Source organism: Sphaerodactylus townsendi, linkage group LG05, assembly GCF_021028975.2.
Source record: "Sphaerodactylus townsendi isolate TG3544 linkage group LG05, MPM_Stown_v2.3, whole genome shotgun sequence".
In the NCBI taxonomy this organism is placed as follows: Eukaryota; Metazoa; Chordata; class Lepidosauria; order Squamata; family Sphaerodactylidae; genus Sphaerodactylus; species Sphaerodactylus townsendi.
In genome coordinates, this window is record NC_059429.1 from 89316586 (window position 1) to 89341358 (window position 24773).

At 73.2% G+C, this 24773-nt stretch overlaps 1 long non-coding RNA gene across 1 annotated transcript in view; it reads right to left on the minus strand.

Moving 5' to 3' along the window:
* Window positions 1-1410: 1410 nt before the first annotated feature.
* Window positions 1411-24773, minus strand: part of LOC125432702 — a 55507-nt gene continuing 32144 nt past the window's right edge. Inside the window, exon 2 of the long non-coding RNA XR_007244529.1 lies at window positions 1411-1703. This is a non-coding gene — a long non-coding RNA (uncharacterized LOC125432702). The remainder of the gene's footprint in view (window positions 1704-24773) is intronic.

Consider the following 24773-nt stretch of genomic DNA (forward strand, 5'->3'; position numbering starts at 1 on the left):
ACAAGGCACGTAGCCTCTCCCTCAGCCTGGCAGCAGGGATGCGCGGGGCTGGGACCGAGGGAGGTGGAAGTCTGAGGAGGCACTGAGCCTCCTCAGACTTCGTCCTCCCTACCTCAGCCCCGGGACAACGTGGGCGGGGCTGGGGAGCAGTTGAAGTCTGACAAGGCTCCCAGATATGCCTCTGTTTGGAGGCAATGGCTGTGTGGGAGTAGGCTGTTCAAAATAATGTCCACTTCCAAGCCATGCATATTGTGGGGAAGATGAACATGGACGCAGATTTCTTAAGCAGAGTGTTCACAATGCCATATAAGTGGGAACTGAGACAATGTTTTGCCAACTGAATAATTCAAGAGTGGGGGTTCCCGGAGGTGAACTTATTTGCCTCCAGCAAAAACATCAAAAATTCTCAGTTTTGTTCAGTGGCAGAGTCAGATTCTCTGTTGCTGGAGGATTCTTTTGAGATACTGTGGACAGGCAAATTGTATTATGCAAGTAGAACAGGAAGAGATCTTATTTTGGTGGCCACGTTTTGGTCTTGGCAAATATGGTTCCCCAAGCTCAATCAGATGTCAAGGGGACAGTTAATAAGGCTGCTGCCAGACCCAAACTTGCTCTTGATAACCAAGGGGTGCCTCAAAATCTCAATCAGTTTTATTTGAGATCTTAGAGGATCTGTAACGGGAGAAAGGATGTCTTGGTGGATTGAAGGATATCCTGGTCATGTCTAGGAAACAGTCTACAAGACAGTCTTATGCATTTAAATAGTTACATTTTATCAAATTGTTGCAGTCACAAGATGTTGCTGTCTCTGATTTAACTCTATTCATTTCATTTTCCATTTTAACCTTTAATGGCATATAAATTATTAGCATATTTCCATTTAAAAGAGAAAACTCTATTATAGACGTTGGAATACTTACTGGTTTTGAGAAAACAAGGGTTGTGTTTTTCATTGGTGAAGGCGCACTTGGCAGCTGTTTCAGCTTTCCATGGGAATTTTCAGGGAAGGACTTTTTTTCTCACCCTGTTACTAAAGATTTTTAAAAGGGCTTCGTAATTCTTGTCCCCCAGTGCTTGTTATGGTACCTCAATGGTCATTGCCATTAGTGTTAACGTATTTAATGAGCAAACCCTTTGAGTCCTTGGTATCAACTTGGTTAGATTTTTTTTTTGTTGATGAACTTCTGTTTTTTGGTGGCTATTATCTCTGCAGGGAGGGTGGGAGAGTTGGCTGTTTAGAGTATTGAACCACCATTCCTGAAGACTTTTGAGGGGAAGGTAATTTTGAGGCCCTCTTTGGATTTTTTGCCTAAGGTGGTGTCAAAGTTTCACATGTCCCAGGAACTCATTTTGCCAGTGTTTTTCCCAAGCCAACATCAGAGAGGAAATTGAGGTTTCATACCCTAGACGTTAGGAAGGCATTGCTGTTTTATTTACAAAGAATCAAGGCACCTGGGAAAAATATGACTTTACTTGTGTCAAATGTGGATCCTTCAAAGGGGAGGAAAGCATTTACTCAGACTTTGTCCAGGTGGATAGTGTCCATTACAAAGGTGTGCTGTAAATTGGCAAAGGTGCCATGTCCTCTGGAGATACATGCTCATTTGATGAGGGCTCAGGCTTCTTTGGCTGCATTTAGAGGTGGAATTCCCCTGCAGGAAGTATGTCATGCAGCTATGTGGTTGTCTGTGGATATGTTTGATCTGGAAGACAGAAAGGACACAGCAGTGGGAAAGGTGCTGCTGCAGTTGATGTGTAAGTGAATTTTACACACCTTCAGGGTGAGATGTAAGCATGGTAAAATCTCAATTTTGGAATGCATAGAAAATTGATGGTGAAGACAGGGTTGCACTTACCTGTAATTGATGTTCATTTAGGGTTTCTACACAGGCACACATCTTTCCCTTCTGCTTCTCTACAAGTTCTGAGGTTAAGTCTTGTGGCAGCTGAGGCTTAACTGAAGGTAGAGGGTGGTGGATGTTGGTCAGGTTGCCGTTTGAGAAGGAATGTCCTTGAGACTAACAGCAACACAAGTGTGCTCTGGTGTTGAAGCTCTGGAATATTACAGAAGGCTGGCCTGCATCTGAGCAGTCCCAATGTGGGGATGCACAGAAGATCTCAATGAACATCAATTATAGGTAAGTGCAACTCTGTCTTCTCTCAGAACTCTCTCAACCCACACAAAGGCAAGCAATGGCAAACCACCTCTGAATATTTGTTGCCCTGAAAACCCTGTGGGGTCAGCATAAATTAGTTGTGACTTGATGGGCCACACATATGGATGGGTAAAACTTCTAGATTGTGTATGAGTTTTGTTCTTTCTTTTTTGCAGAGAGCTGCCCTTTGCCAACAATTCTGACCTATGCTACACTAAAAAAGGAGTTTCAAGGCTTAGAATATTTTTCTCCTGGGACATATGTTACATATGACTGCCTTCAAGGGTTTAAACGTGTTCCTGGCACTAATAATTATATTCTGTGTAATCTTAACTTGTATTGGACAATCCCTCGACAGTTTTGTAAAGGTAAAAATTCCTCTTTTACTTTTGATAAATAATTTGTGGTCCTCTTGAATAAACAGTGGGCTGTAAATTTAATAAATAAAAGATTTTTGGTCTGTCTTTAGAATGTGGAGATTAAAAGAAAGTCTAGGATTAAAAATATGTGGAAGTAGTTTACCATTTCAAACGTGGAAGTAGTTAACCAGTGGCTCCAGGTGGATCCTTTTGGTAGTCTATACCCCATAAGAGTGTTGCACAGAGGCCACACAGATGTACATGAGAATATTAGAACTGGAAGATGTCTGGTATGCACTTCACTTCAGATGAAAAAAAATAACCTATTTTTCTGATAGGCACAAATAACAAACAAGAATATCATACAAGGGTGGATATCGAAAGCATTAATTACAAAAGCTGGAAAAGCAGAAATTCTACCAAAGACTTTAGCAGATTTTAATCCATTAGAGGTAATATGGAAATATGGAAACAAGAAAGAAAGAAGGTGGAAATTAAACAATGCACTAGCATTACAAGATAAAGTAATGCAGAAATGCCAGAGAGATTTGATGGATTTCTTTCGTGTTAACAACACAACTAAAAGCACAATGACAACAATATGGGAGGCTAGTAAGGCCTTTCTCAGAGGAACTTTAATATTGATAGCTGCCAGAAATAAAAAAGAGAAACAAGAATCAATAAAGAAAATAACAGACAAATGAAGACATTAGAACAGGAGCACAAAATTACTGTTAATAAAAAATACTAAAAAATTAAATCATTAATCAATTGGATTTGTTAGAAATAGAAGAAACACAGAATTTTTTTGGAAAGCATTTAGAGTGTACAAATAATCCTGGAAGATATTTAGCTTATTGTCCTAAAAAAGAAAAAGAACAAAGGTTAACTGGGATTCAAGTACTTCATATAGAGCAAGAAATACATGAACAAATAAAGTCCTTTTTTATTAAAAAGATTCTATAGGTGCAGAAGGTATGGAGAAATATTTAACAGAAGTACCAACTGAAAAATTTACATCAGATCACAGAAGAATTTAAAACCAAATAATAATAATAATTTAAAAATCAATCATGCTATTTAAAAAACCCTCAAGAAAAACAGGCAGGCTGACAGCAGCTTATTATAAATGCCTTGCTTATTTGGAGTACCTTTACAAAAAACAATGAATGAAATACAAGAGGGAAAGAACATACCACCTACTTGTCAAGAAGTGAATACAACTTTAATATATGAAGTATAGGCCAATCTCATTTATAAATGTGGATTATAGAATCTTCATAATGATCAAGGCTAAAAGTCTGAGCAAATGTATCACAGCTTGGCAGCCCAGTCCAAAGGGGGGGTAGGGTGTAGATTGGCAGGTATGGTGTTGCAGCAGTGCACTTATGGCACCTCCAGTGTAGTTTCAGACAGGGCAAGAAGGGAGATTTTTAAAAAACCCAGCCACCTGAAAAATCTGTTTGGGAAGACTGACTTATGCTACTTAATAAATCAGTCTCAGAATTTCATCAAAAATGGAACATCTTTTTTTAAATTATACAGTGATGTAAGTTGATTTCTGCCAAAGTGGCTTTTACAGGCTAAAACTTTTATGTCATTATGGAAGCTGCCCTGAGCCCTTTGGGGGAGGGCGGGTTATAAATCAGAAGAAAGAAAGAAAGAAAGAAAGAAAGAAAGAAAGAAAGAAAGAAAGAAAGAAAGAAAGAAAGAAAGAAAGAAAGAAAGAAAGAAAGAAAGAAAGAAAGAAAGAAAGAAAGAAAGAAAGACAATTCCTATTCTGTCATTGGTGTCCCCAGCAATAATCATTTCAACCATAAGGACCTTGCACTCCAGCTCCTCTATATAGGGATGTAATCTATTCCAACCTGTGTTGAGTTGTATCTTATCTTTAATAGGGGGCATGTATATATGTAATACAATAAATGACTTGTTTCCTATATGGATCCAAGTTGCTTGTGCTAAAGGGGGGCATCTTCTAAGAGCCTTTGACTCCAACTTCTAGGCAACCAGAGTAATTAAAAAACCCCGAATACCGTCCAAACCTTTTAACTCTGACTGCTGGTATACAATAAGTTTTATATCCCTGTAAAGAAGCTACTAGACGGTATCAAGACTCATGAATTAAGATAATTATAAACCTTTTAAAATAATTTATAAAATAGCTGGGAGGTTTTTGCTTGCTTCCTCACCCAGCAATATTCTATGAAATGAAATTTGCTTTGGTGGGCTCCTTATATCATACATTTTCATTTATCGCTTCTATATCCATTTGTAAATTATAAACACAACCATTACCAACTGTGACGTGGTTGTTTTTGGAGACTGGCAAAGCAGTAGTGTCAAGCAGTCTATTAGATAAGTCAGCTTTGACTACAGTTATGAGATGAAAACTCAACAATCTCTTTCTGTTGGTAACCTTCCGGGTTGATATTCTCTTTGTCTTGTGGCAGGGATCCTATTGATTTCTTATTTTTATCACCTCAATCTCTTTTTTCCATAGTTGATAGTTCAGCTGGATGTCTCCTTATTTCCTTAAATTGGGCTGCTGTTAATTTCAATTTCTCTATTACCTCTTCCTGTTCCTCTGTGGGTAATGCTTTAAATCCCATAATTAGCTTCCACCTCTGAGAATCATTTTGTGAGCTACAAGTTAATTGGTTATCACATAAATAGGTTTTTTAAAGAAGCTTAATTGGAATTGATTGAATAGTATATTTTCCAGTTCTTCTAGTTCCTTGGTCCATGATTTACCATTATCAATAGATTCCTTCTCTTGATGCAGGACCCTTGTTGATTTCCAATCCAAATCGATTTCCATACTAGGTTGATAGCTCTGCAATACCAACTCAGTTGAAGCAATCCCAACTGTTTCAATATTTAATAACAGCAGCCAGAGTTATATTTAATATTTAATAACAATATTTAATAACAGCAACCAGAGTTATATTTGCGACAAAATGGAAAGAAGAAGAATGTCCTTGATGGGAGGACTGGGAAAGTAAATTAACTGAATATCAGGGGCGGAGCGCCAAGGGGACGGGGGGTGATTGTGCACCGGGTGCATGCCTGGGGGCATGGAAAATCACCCCCGGCCCCTCCCCCTTTTCCCCGCAGTCCCCACACAGCACCCCCCTGCAGTACATTCTCCCGCCCCCTTTCCGCACTTACCTACGTTCCTTTTTAAAGTACTTTTTGAGGCTGAAAAAAGTGGCCTATTTACAGTTCAGGCTAAAAACTGACTGAGGAACTACAGTTCCCCGGAGACCTTGGGGCTCACAAGGTCACCTGGGAAGTATAGTTTGTCAGGCAGTTTTTTCCGTGAACTGTGAAGAGACCGCTTTTTTCAGCCTCAGAAAGTACTAGAAATAGAAAAGGAATGTAGGTAAGTGTAGGAAGGTATGTGTGTGGCGGGTATGTGTGTGCTGCGGGGGGATGCCGCGAGGGGGCGGGGGGCACTGTGGGGGGGTGTGTGGAAAAAACACGCTGTGCACCGGGCGCATTTTGGCCCAGCTACACCTCTGCTGAATATACAGTATTGGTGAAACTGACAAACTTAGAACCCAGTTCAGACCTGTCTAGCCCCCTCTAAAGTGTTTCTTGGTGGCGTGGGAAGCCCCCCCCCAAAGGGAAAGCACTGGCCACCTAAAATCCCCCATAGGGGATAATGAATGCGTGCCGTGAAAAATATGGTGTATGTTTGAGGCCGGCTCTGTCAGCACTTAGGAACTAGGAGGGCAGTGGAAGCCGACTACAGTCAGCTGCATCTCCTGGAATGCTCCCAGAGTGCCCCTAGTCACACTGGGGCATCCTTTTGTGCTGGTGGGGCTGGGGAATGGCGGCATTTTCTGGGATCAGGTGCTGCAGAGCCACATAGAGTTTACCTGCATATCTTCCCCCTCCACCAGCGCATTTGCTCTTTGCGCTGGCAGGGTGTGCACTCGTGTTGGCACAGGACTCTGCCGACTCCTAAGGTGAATCTTCCCGCACCCTGTATTGGGCTGTATGTGAATAATAGACCAAAAAGTTTAAAGCCAAATGAAAAGCATACTATTCATTATTCTTTGAAAATATGGAGTGGAGGGGAATGTCGTTGATATATGAATGACTAACAATTCTCTTGTTTTTTTCAGAAAAGATGTTAAAGGAAACAAGCATTTAAACACAAACACATACACTCATATATATGTATGTGATAGTAGTGTGTGTGTGTGTGTGTGATGATATATGAAGTTAATTTTCAATATTCTGGAAATATCTTTTGAATTCTATGTTTTAATTTAATGTAATAATCACGATGTTTTTTATTTTTATTACCATTTGTTCTACAATGCTGTTTAATGTTATTTTTGTGGTTATCAAGTATTGTACAGTATATTTTGTGTATAATTTTCTTTTCTGTTTTTATGAAAATAATCTATTTTTATTTTCTATTTTAATCTTTCTGTTACTTTTAATTAAGAAAGAAACAAAAAAGAGTCTTTACTAAAAAGAATGCTGGCACCCAGCACCTACATGATGAGTATCCTTTCTGGCCACACATATTCTGTTCAGATAGGAAGTAGAAAGATTATGGGCCTATTTCCTGGAGTCCTTGGAGAAAAGGCTTATACAATGCTCAGTCACTCCAGTGCCATCACATTTGTGAAAGAAAAATAGTTCGTTTTCTCTGTGTGTATTACCATGCTAGGGACTGGTTTATCATCCAAAACCACAGTCCACTGAAGCTATTGTCCAAGCTCCTGAATTGGATCTGGGCTGCTTGGATATTCATCGTTCATGTTGTATGCTGTTTTGTTTTTAGAGCAGAGGTAAATGGGTATCCTTCAAGACATCCAATTAACAACCAAAGACCTATGCTTGTCTTTTCCAAAGGCTCCTGCCAGTTGAATGCAATTGTGGGATAGGAGTCAAAGTGGTGCTGGCCATTAAAGTGGACTTTCTGACATGATTTAAATTAAATTGCATGGGTAACTATTGTGATTTGGCATTTAATTAATAGTTAATTAATAATTAATAGTGAAAAGTGCTTACCAACATTGTTGTGTCATTTAGAATTCTTGTGAGTTCTTCTAAAGTGCCATCAAGTTGTTTCTGACTCATGGCAACCTATGAATCAATGTCATCCAAAACATCCTATTGTCAACATCCTTGACATCATCCTACCAACATCCTTGGTAGAACCCACTTATTTGTCTTTTTAGTATCCATAAAACTCTCCTCCAACACCACTTTCCAAAGTACTTTACTTTCTTTCAGTCATCTTTCTTCATTGGCTAATTTTCAAGATCATACATAGTCATAGAGAATGCTATGGCATGAATGACCTTGATTTTGGTTGCCAGGGATGCATCCTTACATTTAAGAATCTTTTCCAGCTCCTCCATGGCTGCCCTTCCCAGGCTCAATTAGAGACTCCTGGATGGTTAGAGAGACCCAGCATGGTGCAGCGCTTAAGAGCTGTGGACACTAATCTGGAGAACCAAGTTCCATTTTTCATGGCTGTGCCTAAAGCCTGCTGGGTGACCTTGGGCCAGTCACAGTTCTCTCAGAACTCTCTCAGCCCACACACAGGCAAGCAAGGGTATCCACCTCTGAATGTCTCTGAAAACCCAATGGAATCACCATAAGTCAACTGTGATTTGATGGCACACACAAACACGAAATCCAAAATGGATTTATTTATTTATTTACTTACTTAATTACTTATGCATGTATATATGTATTTATGTATTTATGCAGAGAGCTGCTCTTTGCCACCAAATATCACGTATGCTACACTAAGAAGAGAATTTCAACTCTCAGATTATTTTCCTGTTGGGAGAGTAGTAATGTATGACTGCATTCAAGGATTAAAACATGTTCCTGGCATTCCAAATTCTGTTCGATGTGATCGTAACTTGAGGTGGACATCTCCCAAAGAGTTTTGTAAAGGTAAAAAGTCTTCTTTTACTTTTGATGAATAATTTGTAGTCCTCCTGGATGAAAAGTGGACTAAACATTGAATAGATAAAGATTTCTGATCTGTCTATCTTTAGAAAGTGGAACTTACAAGAAAGTCTAGAATTAAAAATCCTTCTACTCAGGATGAGAGCTATGCTTCATTTCAATCATGGAAATGGTAAGTTAAGCAGTAGCTTCAGGTGGATCCATACTCCATAAGAGTGTTGCACACCTGCCACAAAGATGTAAAAACAGTCTGCTTGTATGTAACTGTTATTATTCCAGTAATCATCCGTACAACCACCCAACCACCTCATCTTTCCCACTGACATTTGGCCCAGGCTAGCCTGACCTCATCATATCTCAGAAGCTATCAGAGTCAGCTCTGGTTAGTACATGGATGGGAGACCACCAAGGAATACCAGAATCGGTATAACACAGAGGAAGGCAATGTCAAACCGCCCCTGTTTGTCTCGTGCCTTGAAAGCCCTACTGGGTAGCTGTACGTTTTTCATGTTTTTGTTTTTTCTTGTTTCGCTCATTATTTGAAAAAAAGGAATTGCACTAATTTTACAAAGGATTTCTTAGGTTTCATAAGTATCTTTGGATTCTTAATAAATTGCTAAGTTAACAAAGAAGGAAGACGTTAGTGAAGAAAGTGTTTTATTTGTTTTTTCTTTTTCCTGTTTTTTTCCTTTCTCATCAAAAAAGGATGCCATTTTTCTACAATTGTAGTCATTTTCCTTTTTTTAAAAAAAATGTACTAATTTTAAAAAGGATGCCATTTTTTTATGATTTTTAAAAGACTAACACACCATCCAAAAGAGCAGCAGTGGCGTAGGAGGTTAAGAGCTCGTGTATCTAATCTGGAGGAACCGGGTTTGATTCCCTTGGGGGGGGGGGGGGGTGGGGGGGGGGGGGGGTGGGGGGGGGGGGGGGTGGGGGGGGGGGGGGGTGGGGGGGGGGGGGGGTGGGGGGGGGGGGGGGTGGGGGGGGGGGGGGGTGGGGGGGGGGGGGGGTGGGGGGGGGGGGGGGTGGGGGGGGGGGGGGGTGGGGGGGGGGGGGGGTGGGGGGGGGGGGGGGTGGGGGGGGGGGGGGGTGGGGGGGGGGGGGGGTGGGGGGGGGGGGGGGTGGGGGGGGGGGGGGGTGGGGGGGGGGGGGGGTGGGGGGGGGGGGGGGTGGGGGGGGGGGGGGGTGGGGGGGGGGGGGGGTGGGGGGGGGGGGGGGTGGGGGGGGGGGGGGGTGGGGGGGGGGGGGGGTGGGGGGGGGGGGGGGTGGGGGGGGGGGGGGGTGGGGGGGGGGGGGGGTGGGGGGGGGGGGGGGTGGGGGGGGGGGGGGGTGGGGGGGGGGGGGGGTGGGGGGGGGGGGGGGTGGGGGGGGGGGGGGGTGGGGGGGGGGGGGGGTGGGGGGGGGGGGGGGTGGGGGGGGGGGGGGGTGGGGGGGGGGGGGGGTGGGGGGGGGGGGGGGTGGGGGGGGGGGGGGGTGGGGGGGGGGGGGGGTGGGGGGGGGGGGGGGTGGGGGGGGGGGGGGGTGGGGGGGGGGGGGGGTGGGGGGGGGGGGGGGTGGGGGGGGGGGGGGGTGGGGGGGGGGGGGGGTGGGGGGGGGGGGGGGTGGGGGGGGGGGGGGGTGGGGGGGGGGGGGGGTGGGGGGGGGGGGGGGTGGGGGGGGGGGGGGGTGGGGGGGGGGGGGGGTGGGGGGGGGGGGGGGTGGGGGGGGGGGGGGGTGGGGGGGGGGGGGGGTGGGGGGGGGGGGGGGTGGGGGGGGGGGGGGGTGGGGGGGGGGGGGGGTGGGGGGGGGGGGGGGTGGGGGGGGGGGGGGGTGGGGGGGGGGGGGGGTGGGGGGGGGGGGGGGTGGGGGGGGGGGGGGGTGGGGGGGGGGGGGGGTGGGGGGGGGGGGGGGTGGGGGGGGGGGGGGGTGGGGGGGGGGGGGGGTGGGGGGGGGGGGGGGTGGGGGGGGGGGGGGGTGGGGGGGGGGGGGGGTGGGGGGGGGGGGGGGTGGGGGGGGGGGGGGGTGGGGGGGGGGGGGGGTGGGGGGGGGGGGGGGTGGGGGGGGGGGGGGGTGGGGGGGGGGGGGGGTGGGGGGGGGGGGGGGTGGGGGGGGGGGGGGGTGGGGGGGGGGGGGGGTGGGGGGGGGGGGGGGTGGGGGGGGGGGGGGGTGGGGGGGGGGGGGGGTGGGGGGGGGGGGGGGTGGGGGGGGGGGGGGGTGGGGGGGGGGGGGGGTGGGGGGGGGGGGGGGTGGGGGGGGGGGGGGGTGGGGGGGGGGGGGGGTGGGGGGGGGGGGGGGTGGGGGGGGGGGGGGGTGGGGGGGGGGGGGGGTGGGGGGGGGGGGGGGTGGGGGGGGGGGGGGGTGGGGGGGGGGGGGGGTGGGGGGGGGGGGGGGTGGGGGGGGGGGGGGGTGGGGGGGGGGGGGGGTGGGGGGGGGGGGGGGTGGGGGGGGGGGGGGGTGGGGGGGGGGGGGGGTGGGGGGGGGGGGGGGTGGGGGGGGGGGGGGGTGGGGGGGGGGGGGGGTGGGGGGGGGGGGGGGTGGGGGGGGGGGGGGGTGGGGGGGGGGGGGGGTGGGGGGGGGGGGGGGTGGGGGGGGGGGGGGGTGGGGGGGGGGGGGGGTGGGGGGGGGGGGGGGTGGGGGGGGGGGGGGGTGGGGGGGGGGGGGGGTGGGGGGGGGGGGGGGTGGGGGGGGGGGGGGGTGGGGGGGGGGGGGGGTGGGGGGGGGGGGGGGTGGGGGGGGGGGGGGGTGGGGGGGGGGGGGGGTGGGGGGGGGGGGGGGTGGGGGGGGGGGGGGGTGGGGGGGGGGGGGGGTGGGGGGGGGGGGGGGTGGGGGGGGGGGGGGGTGGGGGGGGGGGGGGGTGGGGGGGGGGGGGGGTGGGGGGGGGGGGGGGTGGGGGGGGGGGGGGGTGGGGGGGGGGGGGGGTGGGGGGGGGGGGGGGTGGGGGGGGGGGGGGGTGGGGGGGGGGGGGGGTGGGGGGGGGGGGGGGTGGGGGGGGGGGGGGGTGGGGGGGGGGGGGGGTGGGGGGGGGGGGGGGTGGGGGGGGGGGGGGGTGGGGGGGGGGGGGGGTGGGGGGGGGGGGGGGTGGGGGGGGGGGGGGGTGGGGGGGGGGGGGGGTGGGGGGGGGGGGGGGTGGGGGGGGGGGGGGGTGGGGGGGGGGGGGGGTGGGGGGGGGGGGGGGTGGGGGGGGGGGGGGGTGGGGGGGGGGGGGGGTGGGGGGGGGGGGGGGTGGGGGGGGGGGGGGGTGGGGGGGGGGGGGGGTGGGGGGGGGGGGGGGTGGGGGGGGGGGGGGGTGGGGGGGGGGGGGGGTGGGGGGGGGGGGGGGTGGGGGGGGGGGGGGGTGGGGGGGGGGGGGGGTGGGGGGGGGGGGGGGTGGGGGGGGGGGGGGGTGGGGGGGGGGGGGGGTGGGGGGGGGGGGGGGTGGGGGGGGGGGGGGGTGGGGGGGGGGGGGGGTGGGGGGGGGGGGGGGTGGGGGGGGGGGGGGGTGGGGGGGGGGGGGGGTGGGGGGGGGGGGGGGTGGGGGGGGGGGGGGGTGGGGGGGGGGGGGGGTGGGGGGGGGGGGGGGTGGGGGGGGGGGGGGGTGGGGGGGGGGGGGGGTGGGGGGGGGGGGGGGTGGGGGGGGGGGGGGGTGGGGGGGGGGGGGGGTGGGGGGGGGGGGGGGTGGGGGGGGGGGGGGGTGGGGGGGGGGGGGGGTGGGGGGGGGGGGGGGTGGGGGGGGGGGGGGGTGGGGGGGGGGGGGGGTGGGGGGGGGGGGGGGTGGGGGGGGGGGGGGGTGGGGGGGGGGGGGGGTGGGGGGGGGGGGGGGTGGGGGGGGGGGGGGGTGGGGGGGGGGGGGGGTGGGGGGGGGGGGGGGTGGGGGGGGGGGGGGGTGGGGGGGGGGGGGGGTGGGGGGGGGGGGGGGTGGGGGGGGGGGGGGGTGGGGGGGGGGGGGGGTGGGGGGGGGGGGGGGTGGGGGGGGGGGGGGGTGGGGGGGGGGGGGGGTGGGGGGGGGGGGGGGTGGGGGGGGGGGGGGGTGGGGGGGGGGGGGGGTGGGGGGGGGGGGGGGTGGGGGGGGGGGGGGGTGGGGGGGGGGGGGGGTGGGGGGGGGGGGGGGTGGGGGGGGGGGGGGGTGGGGGGGGGGGGGGGTGGGGGGGGGGGGGGGTGGGGGGGGGGGGGGGTGGGGGGGGGGGGGGGTGGGGGGGGGGGGGGGTGGGGGGGGGGGGGGGTGGGGGGGGGGGGGGGTGGGGGGGGGGGGGGGTGGGGGGGGGGGGGGGTGGGGGGGGGGGGGGGTGGGGGGGGGGGGGGGTGGGGGGGGGGGGGGGTGGGGGGGGGGGGGGGTGGGGGGGGGGGGGGGTGGGGGGGGGGGGGGGTGGGGGGGGGGGGGGGTGGGGGGGGGGGGGGGTGGGGGGGGGGGGGGGTGGGGGGGGGGGGGGGTGGGGGGGGGGGGGGGTGGGGGGGGGGGGGGGTGGGGGGGGGGGGGGGTGGGGGGGGGGGGGGGTGGGGGGGGGGGGGGGTGGGGGGGGGGGGGGGTGGGGGGGGGGGGGGGTGGGGGGGGGGGGGGGTGGGGGGGGGGGGGGGTGGGGGGGGGGGGGGGTGGGGGGGGGGGGGGGTGGGGGGGGGGGGGGGTGGGGGGGGGGGGGGGTGGGGGGGGGGGGGGGTGGGGGGGGGGGGGGGTGGGGGGGGGGGGGGGTGGGGGGGGGGGGGGGTGGGGGGGGGGGGGGGTGGGGGGGGGGGGGGGTGGGGGGGGGGGGGGGTGGGGGGGGGGGGGGGTGGGGGGGGGGGGGGGTGGGGGGGGGGGGGGGTGGGGGGGGGGGGGGGTGGGGGGGGGGGGGGGTGGGGGGGGGGGGGGGTGGGGGGGGGGGGGGGTGGGGGGGGGGGGGGGTGGGGGGGGGGGGGGGTGGGGGGGGGGGGGGGTGGGGGGGGGGGGGGGTGGGGGGGGGGGGGGGTGGGGGGGGGGGGGGGTGGGGGGGGGGGGGGGTGGGGGGGGGGGGGGGTGGGGGGGGGGGGGGGTGGGGGGGGGGGGGGGTGGGGGGGGGGGGGGGTGGGGGGGGGGGGGGGTGGGGGGGGGGGGGGGTGGGGGGGGGGGGGGGTGGGGGGGGGGGGGGGTGGGGGGGGGGGGGGGTGGGGGGGGGGGGGGGTGGGGGGGGGGGGGGGTGGGGGGGGGGGGGGGTGGGGGGGGGGGGGGGTGGGGGGGGGGGGGGGTGGGGGGGGGGGGGGGTGGGGGGGGGGGGGGGTGGGGGGGGGGGGGGGTGGGGGGGGGGGGGGGTGGGGGGGGGGGGGGGTGGGGGGGGGGGGGGGTGGGGGGGGGGGGGGGTGGGGGGGGGGGGGGGTGGGGGGGGGGGGGGGTGGGGGGGGGGGGGGGTGGGGGGGGGGGGGGGTGGGGGGGGGGGGGGGTGGGGGGGGGGGGGGGTGGGGGGGGGGGGGGGTGGGGGGGGGGGGGGGTGGGGGGGGGGGGGGGTGGGGGGGGGGGGGGGTGGGGGGGGGGGGGGGTGGGGGGGGGGGGGGGTGGGGGGGGGGGGGGGTGGGGGGGGGGGGGGGTGGGGGGGGGGGGGGGTGGGGGGGGGGGGGGGTGGGGGGGGGGGGGGGTGGGGGGGGGGGGGGGTGGGGGGGGGGGGGGGTGGGGGGGGGGGGGGGTGGGGGGGGGGGGGGGTGGGGGGGGGGGGGGGTGGGGGGGGGGGGGGGTGGGGGGGGGGGGGGGTGGGGGGGGGGGGGGGTGGGGGGGGGGGGGGGTGGGGGGGGGGGGGGGTGGGGGGGGGGGGGGGTGGGGGGGGGGGGGGGTGGGGGGGGGGGGGGGTGGGGGGGGGGGGGGGTGGGGGGGGGGGGGGGTGGGGGGGGGGGGGGGTGGGGGGGGGGGGGGGTGGGGGGGGGGGGGGGTGGGGGGGGGGGGGGGTGGGGGGGGGGGGGGGTGGGGGGGGGGGGGGGTGGGGGGGGGGGGGGGTGGGGGGGGGGGGGGGTGGGGGGGGGGGGGGGTGGGGGGGGGGGGGGGTGGGGGGGGGGGGGGGTGGGGGGGGGGGGGGGTGGGGGGGGGGGGGGGTGGGGGGGGGGGGGGGTGGGGGGGGGGGGGGGTGGGGGGGGGGGGGGGTGGGGGGGGGGGGGGGTGGGGGGGGGGGGGGGTGGGGGGGGGGGGGGGTGGGGGGGGGGGGGGGTGGGGGGGGGGGGGGGTGGGGGGGGGGGGGGGTGGGGGGGGGGGGGGGTGGGGGGGGGGGGGGGTGGGGGGGGGGGGGGGTGGGGGGGGGGGGGGGTGGGGGGGGGGGGGGGTGGGGGGGGGGGGGGGTGGGGGGGGGGGGGGGTGGGGGGGGGGGGGGGTGGGGGGGGGGGGGGGTGGGGGGGGGGGGGGGTGGGGGGGGGGGGGGGTGGGGGGGGGGGGGGGTGGGGGGGGGGGGGGGTGGGGGGGGGGGGGGGTGGGGGGGGGGGGGGGTGGGGGGGGGGGGGGGTGGGGGGGGGGGGGGGTGGGGGGGGGGGGGGGTGGGGGGGGGGGGGGGTGGGGGGGGGGGGGGGTGGGGGGGGGGGGGGGTGGGGGGGGGGGGGGGTGGGGGGGGGGGGGGGTGGGGGGGGGGGGGGGTGGGGGGGGGGGGGGGTGGGGGGGGGGGGGGGTGGGGGGGGGGGGGGGTGGGGGGGGGGGGGGGTGGGGGGGGGGGGGGGTGGGGGGGGGGGGGGGTGGGGGGGGGGGGGGGTGGGGGGGGGGGGGGGTGGGGGGGGGGGGGGGTGGGGGGGGGGGGGGGTGGGGGGGGGGGGGGGTGGGGGGGGGGGGGGGTGGGGGGGGGGGGGGGTGGGGGGGGGGGGGGGTGGGGGGGGGGGGGGGTGGGGGGGGGGGGGGGTGGGGGGGGGGGGGGGTGGGGGGGGGGGGGGGTGGGGGGGGGGGGGGGTGGGGGGGGGGGGGGGTGGGGGGGGGGGGGGGTGGGGGGGGGGGGGGGTGGGGGGGGGGGGGGGTGGGGGGGGGGGGGGGTGGGGGGGGGGGGGGGTGGGGGGGGGGGGGGGTGGGGGGGGGGGGGGGTGGGGGGGGGGGGGGGTGGGGGGGGGGGGGGGTGGGGGGGGGGGGGGGTGGGGGGGGGGGGGGGTGGGGGGGGGGGGGGGTGGGGGGGGGGGGGGGTGGGGGGGGGGGGGGGTGGGGGGGGGGGGGGGTGGGGGGGGGGGGGGGTGGGGGGGGGGGGGGGTGGGGGGGGGGGGGGGTGGGGGGGGGGGGGGGTGGGGGGGGGGGGGGGTGGGGGGGGGGGGGGGTGGGGGGGGGGGGGGGTGGGGGGGGGGGGGGGTGGGGGGGGGGGGGGGTGGGGGGGGGGGGGGGTGGGGGGGGGGGGGGGTGGGGGGGGGGGGGGGTGGGGGGGGGGGGGGGTGGGGGGGGGGGGGGGTGGGGGGGGGGGGGGGTGGGGGGGGGGGGGGGTGGGGGGGGGGGGGGGTGGGGGGGGGGGGGGGTGGGGGGGGGGGGGGGTGGGGGGGGGGGGGGGTGGGGGGGGGGGGGGGTGGGGGGGGGGGGGGGTGGGGGGGGGGGGGGGTGGGGGGGGGGGGGGGTGGGGGGGGGGGGGGGTGGGGGGGGGGGGGGGTGGGGGGGGGGGGGGGTGGGGGGGGGGGGGGGTGGGGGGGGGGGGGGGTGGGGGGGGGGGGGGGTGGGGGGGGGGGGGGGTGGGGGGGGGGGGGGGTGGGGGGGGGGGGGGGTGGGGGGGGGGGGGGGTGGGGGGGGGGGGGGGTGGGGGGGGGGGGGGGTGGGGGGGGGGGGGGGTGGGGGGGGGGGGGGGTGGGGGGGGGGGGGGGTGGGGGGGGGGGGGGGTGGGGGGGGGGGGGGGTGGGGGGGGGGGGGGGTGGGGGGGGGGGGGGGTGGGGGGGGGGGGGGGTGGGGGGGGGGGGGGGTGGGGGGGGGGGGGGGTGGGGGGGGGGGGGGGTGGGGGGGGGGGGGGGTGGGGGGGGGGGGGGGTGGGGGGGGGGGGGGGTGGGGGGGGGGGGGGGTGGGGGGGGGGGGGGGTGGGGGGGGGGGGGGGTGGGGGGGGGGGGGGGTGGGGGGGGGGGGGGGTGGGGGGGGGGGGGGGTGGGGGGGGGGGGGGGTGGGGGGGGGGGGGGGTGGGGGGGGGGGGGGGTGGGGGGGGGGGGGGGTGGGGGGGGGGGGGGGTGGGGGGGGGGGGGGGTGGGGGGGGGGGGGGGTGGGGGGGGGGGGGGGTGGGGGGGGGGGGGGGTGGGGGGGGGGGGGGGTGGGGGGGGGGGGGGGTGGGGGGGGGGGGGGGTGGGGGGGGGGGGGGGTGGGGGGGGGGGGGGGTGGGGGGGGGGGGGGGTGGGGGGGGGGGGGGGTGGGGGGGGGGGGGGGTGGGGGGGGGGGGGGGTGGGGGGGGGGGGGGGTGGGGGGGGGGGGGGGTGGGGGGGGGGGGGGGTGGGGGGGGGGGGGGGTGGGGGGGGGGGGGGGTGGGGGGGGGGGGGGGTGGGGGGGGGGGGGGGTGGGGGGGGGGGGGGGTGGGGGGGGGGGGGGGTGGGGGGGGGGGGGGGTGGGGGGGGGGGGGGGTGGGGGGGGGGGGGGGTGGGGGGGGGGGGGGGTGGGGGGGGGGGGGGGTGGGGGGGGGGGGGGGTGGGGGGGGGGGGGGGTGGGGGGGGGGGGGGGTGGGGGGGGGGGGGGGTGGGGGGGGGGGGGGGTGGGGGGGGGGGGGGGTGGGGGGGGGGGGGGGTGGGGGGGGGGGGGGGTGGGGGGGGGGGGGGGTGGGGGGGGGGGGGGGTGGGGGGGGGGGGGGGTGGGGGGGGGGGGGGGTGGGGGGGGGGGGGGGTGGGGGGGGGGGGGGGTGGGGGGGGGGGGGGGTGGGGGGGGGGGGGGGTGGGGGGGGGGGGGGGTGGGGGGGGGGGGGGGTGGGGGGGGGGGGGGGTGGGGGGGGGGGGGGGTGGGGGGGGGGGGGGGTGGGGGGGGGGGGGGGTGGGGGGGGGGGGGGGTGGGGGGGGGGGGGGGTGGGGGGGGGGGGGGGTGGGGGGGGGGGGGGGTGGGGGGGGGGGGGGGTGGGGGGGGGGGGGGGTGGGGGGGGGGGGGGGTGGGGGGGGGGGGGGGTGGGGGGGGGGGGGGGTGGGGGGGGGGGGGGGTGGGGGGGGGGGGGGGTGGGGGGGGGGGGGGGTGGGGGGGGGGGGGGGTGGGGGGGGGGGGGGGTGGGGGGGGGGGGGGGTGGGGGGGGGGGGGGGTGGGGGGGGGGGGGGGTGGGGGGGGGGGGGGGTGGGGGGGGGGGGGGGTGGGGGGGGGGGGGGGTGGGGGGGGGGGGGGGTGGGGGGGGGGGGGGGTGGGGGGGGGGGGGGGTGGGGGGGGGGGGGGGTGGGGGGGGGGGGGGGTGGGGGGGGGGGGGGGTGGGGGGGGGGGGGGGTGGGGGGGGGGGGGGGTGGGGGGGGGGGGGGGTGGGGGGGGGGGGGGGTGGGGGGGGGGGGGGGTGGGGGGGGGGGGGGGTGGGGGGGGGGGGGGGTGGGGGGGGGGGGGGGTGGGGGGGGGGGGGGGTGGGGGGGGGGGGGGGTGGGGGGGGGGGGGGGTGGGGGGGGGGGGGGGTGGGGGGGGGGGGGGGTGGGGGGGGGGGGGGGTGGGGGGGGGGGGGGGTGGGGGGGGGGGGGGGTGGGGGGGGGGGGGGGTGGGGGGGGGGGGGGGTGGGGGGGGGGGGGGGTGGGGGGGGGGGGGGGTGGGGGGGGGGGGGGGTGGGGGGGGGGGGGGGTGGGGGGGGGGGGGGGTGGGGGGGGGGGGGGGTGGGGGGGGGGGGGGGTGGGGGGGGGGGGGGGTGGGGGGGGGGGGGGGTGGGGGGGGGGGGGGGTGGGGGGGGGGGGGGGTGGGGGGGGGGGGGGGTGGGGGGGGGGGGGGGTGGGGGGGGGGGGGGGTGGGGGGGGGGGGGGGTGGGGGGGGGGGGGGGTGGGGGGGGGGGGGGGTGGGGGGGGGGGGGGGTGGGGGGGGGGGGGGGTGGGGGGGGGGGGGGGTGGGGGGGGGGGGGGGTGGGGGGGGGGGGGGGTGGGGGGGGGGGGGGGTGGGGGGGGGGGGGGGTGGGGGGGGGGGGGGGTGGGGGGGGGGGGGGGTGGGGGGGGGGGGGGGTGGGGGGGGGGGGGGGTGGGGGGGGGGGGGGGTGGGGGGGGGGGGGGGTGGGGGGGGGGGGGGGTGGGGGGGGGGGGGGGTGGGGGGGGGGGGGGGTGGGGGGGGGGGGGGGTGGGGGGGGGGGGGGGTGGGGGGGGGGGGGGGTGGGGGGGGGGGGGGGTGGGGGGGGGGGGGGGTGGGGGGGGGGGGGGGTGGGGGGGGGGGGGGGTGGGGGGGGGGGGGGGTGGGGGGGGGGGGGGGTGGGGGGGGGGGGGGGTGGGGGGGGGGGGGGGTGGGGGGGGGGGGGGGTGGGGGGGGGGGGGGGTGGGGGGGGGGGGGGGTGGGGGGGGGGGGGGGTGGGGGGGGGGGGGGGTGGGGGGGGGGGGGGGTGGGGGGGGGGGGGGGTGGGGGGGGGGGGGGGTGGGGGGGGGGGGGGGTGGGGGGGGGGGGGGGTGGGGGGGGGGGGGGGTGGGGGGGGGGGGGGGTGGGGGGGGGGGGGGGTGGGGGGGGGGGGGGGTGGGGGGGGGGGGGGGTGGGGGGGGGGGGGGGTGGGGGGGGGGGGGGGTGGGGGGGGGGGGGGGTGGGGGGGGGGGGGGGTGGGGGGGGGGGGGGGTGGGGGGGGGGGGGGGTGGGGGGGGGGGGGGGTGGGGGGGGGGGGGGGTGGGGGGGGGGGGGGGTGGGGGGGGGGGGGGGTGGGGGGGGGGGGGGGTGGGGGGGGGGGGGGGTGGGGGGGGGGGGGGGTGGGGGGGGGGGGGGGTGGGGGGGGGGGGGGGTGGGGGGGGGGGGGGGTGGGGGGGGGGGGGGGTGGGGGGGGGGGGGGGTGGGGGGGGGGGGGGGTGGGGGGGGGGGGGGGTGGGGGGGGGGGGGGGTGGGGGGGGGGGGGGGTGGGGGGGGGGGGGGGTGGGGGGGGGGGGGGGTGGGGGGGGGGGGGGGTGGGGGGGGGGGGGGGTGGGGGGGGGGGGGGGTGGGGGGGGGGGGGGGTGGGGGGGGGGGGGGGTGGGGGGGGGGGGGGGTGGGGGGGGGGGGGGGTGGGGGGGGGGGGGGGTGGGGGGGGGGGGGGGTGGGGGGGGGGGGGGGTGGGGGGGGGGGGGGGTGGGGGGGGGGGGGGGTGGGGGGGGGGGGGGGTGGGGGGGGGGGGGGGTGGGGGGGGGGGGGGGTGGGGGGGGGGGGGGGTGGGGGGGGGGGGGGGTGGGGGGGGGGGGGGGTGGGGGGGGGGGGGGGTGGGGGGGGGGGGGGGTGGGGGGGGGGGGGGGTGGGGGGGGGGGGGGGTGGGGGGGGGGGGGGGTGGGGGGGGGGGGGGGTGGGGGGGGGGGGGGGTGGGGGGGGGGGGGGGTGGGGGGGGGGGGGGGTGGGGGGGGGGGGGGGTGGGGGGGGGGGGGGGTGGGGGGGGGGGGGGGTGGGGGGGGGGGGGGGTGGGGGGGGGGGGGGGTGGGGGGGGGGGGGGGTGGGGGGGGGGGGGGGTGGGGGGGGGGGGGGGTGGGGGGGGGGGGGGGTGGGGGGGGGGGGGGGTGGGGGGGGGGGGGGGTGGGGGGGGGGGGGGGTGGGGGGGGGGGGGGGTGGGGGGGGGGGGGGGTGGGGGGGGGGGGGGGTGGGGGGGGGGGGGGGTGGGGGGGGGGGGGGGTGGGGGGGGGGGGGGGTGGGGGGGGGGGGGGGTGGGGGGGGGGGGGGGTGGGGGGGGGGGGGGGTGGGGGGGGGGGGGGGTGGGGGGGGGGGGGGGTGGGGGGGGGGGGGGGTGGGGGGGGGGGGGGGTGGGGGGGGGGGGGGGTGGGGGGGGGGGGGGGTGGGGGGGGGGGGGGGTGGGGGGGGGGGGGGGTGGGGGGGGGGGGGGGTGGGGGGGGGGGGGGGTGGGGGGGGGGGGGGGTGGGGGGGGGGGGGGGTGGGGGGGGGGGGGGGTGGGGGGGGGGGGGGGTGGGGGGGGGGGGGGGTGGGGGGGGGGGGGGGTGGGGGGGGGGGGGGGTGGGGGGGGGGGGGGGTGGGGGGGGGGGGGGGTGGGGGGGGGGGGGGGTGGGGGGGGGGGGGGGTGGGGGGGGGGGGGGGTGGGGGGGGGGGGGGGTGGGGGGGGGGGGGGGTGGGGGGGGGGGGGGGTGGGGGGGGGGGGGGGTGGGGGGGGGGGGGGGTGGGGGGGGGGGGGGGTGGGGGGGGGGGGGGGTGGGGGGGGGGGGGGGTGGGGGGGGGGGGGGGTGGGGGGGGGGGGGGGTGGGGGGGGGGGGGGGTGGGGGGGGGGGGGGGTGGGGGGGGGGGGGGGTGGGGGGGGGGGGGGGTGGGGGGGGGGGGGGGTGGGGGGGGGGGGGGGTGGGGGGGGGGGGGGGTGGGGGGGGGGGGGGGTGGGGGGGGGGGGGGGTGGGGGGGGGGGGGGGTGGGGGGGGGGGGGGGTGGGGGGGGGGGGGGGTGGGGGGGGGGGGGGGTGGGGGGGGGGGGGGGTGGGGGGGGGGGGGGGTGGGGGGGGGGGGGGGTGGGGGGGGGGGGGGGTGGGGGGGGGGGGGGGTGGGGGGGGGGGGGGGTGGGGGGGGGGGGGGGTGGGGGGGGGGGGGGGTGGGGGGGGGGGGGGGTGGGGGGGGGGGGGGGTGGGGGGGGGGGGGGGTGGGGGGGGGGGGGGGTGGGGGGGGGGGGGGGTGGGGGGGGGGGGGGGTGGGGGGGGGGGGGGGTGGGGGGGGGGGGGGGTGGGGGGGGGGGGGGGTGGGGGGGGGGGGGGGTGGGGGGGGGGGGGGGTGGGGGGGGGGGGGGGTGGGGGGGGGGGGGGGTGGGGGGGGGGGGGGGTGGGGGGGGGGGGGGGTGGGGGGGGGGGGGGGTGGGGGGGGGGGGGGGTGGGGGGGGGGGGGGGTGGGGGGGGGGGGGGGTGGGGGGGGGGGGGGGTGGGGGGGGGGGGGGGTGGGGGGGGGGGGGGGTGGGGGGGGGGGGGGGTGGGGGGGGGGGGGGGTGGGGGGGGGGGGGGGTGGGGGGGGGGGGGGGTGGGGGGGGGGGGGGGTGGGGGGGGGGGGGGGTGGGGGGGGGGGGGGGTGGGGGGGGGGGGGGGTGGGGGGGGGGGGGGGTGGGGGGGGGGGGGGGTGGGGGGGGGGGGGGGTGGGGGGGGGGGGGGGTGGGGGGGGGGGGGGGTGGGGGGGGGGGGGGGTGGGGGGGGGGGGGGGTGGGGGGGGGGGGGGGTGGGGGGGGGGGGGGGTGGGGGGGGGGGGGGGTGGGGGGGGGGGGGGGTGGGGGGGGGGGGGGGTGGGGGGGGGGGGGGGTGGGGGGGGGGGGGGGTGGGGGGGGGGGGGGGTGGGGGGGGGGGGGGGTGGGGGGGGGGGGGGGTGGGGGGGGGGGGGGGTGGGGGGGGGGGGGGGTGGGGGGGGGGGGGGGTGGGGGGGGGGGGGGGTGGGGGGGGGGGGGGGTGGGGGGGGGGGGGGGTGGGGGGGGGGGGGGGTGGGGGGGGGGGGGGGTGGGGGGGGGGGGGGGTGGGGGGGGGGGGGGGTGGGGGGGGGGGGGGGTGGGGGGGGGGGGGGGTGGGGGGGGGGGGGGGTGGGGGGGGGGGGGGGTGGGGGGGGGGGGGGGTGGGGGGGGGGGGGGGTGGGGGGGGGGGGGGGTGGGGGGGGGGGGGGGTGGGGGGGGGGGGGGGTGGGGGGGGGGGGGGGTGGGGGGGGGGGGGGGTGGGGGGGGGGGGGGGTGGGGGGGGGGGGGGGTGGGGGGGGGGGGGGGTGGGGGGGGGGGGGGGTGGGGGGGGGGGGGGGTGGGGGGGGGGGGGGGTGGGGGGGGGGGGGGGTGGGGGGGGGGGGGGGTGGGGGGGGGGGGGGGTGGGGGGGGGGGGGGGTGGGGGGGGGGGGGGGTGGGGGGGGGGGGGGGTGGGGGGGGGGGGGGGTGGGGGGGGGGGGGGGTGGGGGGGGGGGGGGGTGGGGGGGGGGGGGGGTGGGGGGGGGGGGGGGTGGGGGGGGGGGGGGGTGGGGGGGGGGGGGGGTGGGGGGGGGGGGGGGTGGGGGGGGGGGGGGGTGGGGGGGGGGGGGGGTGGGGGGGGGGGGGGGTGGGGGGGGGGGGGGGTGGGGGGGGGGGGGGGTGGGGGGGGGGGGGGGTGGGGGGGGGGGGGGGTGGGGGGGGGGGGGGGTGGGGGGGGGGGGGGGTGGGGGGGGGGGGGGGTGGGGGGGGGGGGGGGTGGGGGGGGGGGGGGGTGGGGGGGGGGGGGGGTGGGGGGGGGGGGGGGTGGGGGGGGGGGGGGGTGGGGGGGGGGGGGGGTGGGGGGGGGGGGGGGTGGGGGGGGGGGGGGGTGGGGGGGGGGGGGGGTGGGGGGGGGGGGGGGTGGGGGGGGGGGGGGGTGGGGGGGGGGGGGGGTGGGGGGGGGGGGGGGTGGGGGGGGGGGGGGGTGGGGGGGGGGGGGGGTGGGGGGGGGGGGGGGTGGGGGGGGGGGGGGGTGGGGGGGGGGGGGGGTGGGGGGGGGGGGGGGTGGGGGGGGGGGGGGGTGGGGGGGGGGGGGGGTGGGGGGGGGGGGGGGTGGGGGGGGGGGGGGGTGGGGGGGGGGGGGGGTGGGGGGGGGGGGGGGTGGGGGGGGGGGGGGGTGGGGGGGGGGGGGGGTGGGGGGGGGGGGGGGTGGGGGGGGGGGGGGGTGGGGGGGGGGGGGGGTGGGGGGGGGGGGGGGTGGGGGGGGGGGGGGGTGGGGGGGGGGGGGGGTGGGGGGGGGGGGGGGTGGGGGGGGGGGGGGGTGGGGGGGGGGGGGGGTGGGGGGGGGGGGGGGTGGGGGGGGGGGGGGGTGGGGGGGGGGGGGGGTGGGGGGGGGGGGGGGTGGGGGGGGGGGGGGGTGGGGGGGGGGGGGGGTGGGGGGGGGGGGGGGTGGGGGGGGGGGGGGGTGGGGGGGGGGGGGGGTGGGGGGGGGGGGGGGTGGGGGGGGGGGGGGGTGGGGGGGGGGGGGGGTGGGGGGGGGGGGGGGTGGGGGGGGGGGGGGGTGGGGGGGGGGGGGGGTGGGGGGGGGGGGGGGTGGGGGGGGGGGGGGGTGGGGGGGGGGGGGGGTGGGGGGGGGGGGGGGTGGGGGGGGGGGGGGGTGGGGGGGGGGGGGGGTGGGGGGGGGGGGGGGTGGGGGGGGGGGGGGGTGGGGGGGGGGGGGGGTGGGGGGGGGGGGGGGTGGGGGGGGGGGGGGGTGGGGGGGGGGGGGGGTGGGGGGGGGGGGGGGTGGGGGGGGGGGGGGGTGGGGGGGGGGGGGGGTGGGGGGGGGGGGGGGTGGGGGGGGGGGGGGGTGGGGGGGGGGGGGGGTGGGGGGGGGGGGGGGTGGGGGGGGGGGGGGGTGGGGGGGGGGGGGGGTGGGGGGGGGGGGGGGTGGGGGGGGGGGGGGGTGGGGGGGGGGGGGGGTGGGGGGGGGGGGGGGTGGGGGGGGGGGGGGGTGGGGGGGGGGGGGGGTGGGGGGGGGGGGGGGTGGGGGGGGGGGGGGGTGGGGGGGGGGGGGGGTGGGGGGGGGGGGGGGTGGGGGGGGGGGGGGGTGGGGGGGGGGGGGGGTGGGGGGGGGGGGGGGTGGGGGGGGGGGGGGGTGGGGGGGGGGGGGGGTGGGGGGGGGGGGGGGTGGGGGGGGGGGGGGGTGGGGGGGGGGGGGGGTGGGGGGGGGGGGGGGTGGGGGGGGGGGGGGGTGGGGGGGGGGGGGGGTGGGGGGGGGGGGGGGTGGGGGGGGGGGGGGGTGGGGGGGGGGGGGGGTGGGGGGGGGGGGGGGTGGGGGGGGGGGGGGGTGGGGGGGGGGGGGGGTGGGGGGGGGGGGGGGTGGGGGGGGGGGGGGGTGGGGGGGGGGGGGGGTGGGGGGGGGGGGGGGTGGGGGGGGGGGGGGGTGGGGGGGGGGGGGGGTGGGGGGGGGGGGGGGTGGGGGGGGGGGGGGGTGGGGGGGGGGGGGGGTGGGGGGGGGGGGGGGTGGGGGGGGGGGGGGGTGGGGGGGGGGGGGGGTGGGGGGGGGGGGGGGTGGGGGGGGGGGGGGGTGGGGGGGGGGGGGGGTGGGGGGGGGGGGGGGTGGGGGGGGGGGGGGGTGGGGGGGGGGGGGGGTGGGGGGGGGGGGGGGTGGGGGGGGGGGGGGGTGGGGGGGGGGGGGGGTGGGGGGGGGGGGGGGTGGGGGGGGGGGGGGGTGGGGGGGGGGGGGGGTGGGGGGGGGGGGGGGTGGGGGGGGGGGGGGGTGGGGGGGGGGGGGGGTGGGGGGGGGGGGGGGTGGGGGGGGGGGGGGGTGGGGGGGGGGGGGGGTGGGGGGGGGGGGGGGTGGGGGGGGGGGGGGGTGGGGGGGGGGGGGGGTGGGGGGGGGGGGGGGTGGGGGGGGGGGGGGGTGGGGGGGGGGGGGGGTGGGGGGGGGGGGGGGTGGGGGGGGGGGGGGGTGGGGGGGGGGGGGGGTGGGGGGGGGGGGGGGTGGGGGGGGGGGGGGGTGGGGGGGGGGGGGGG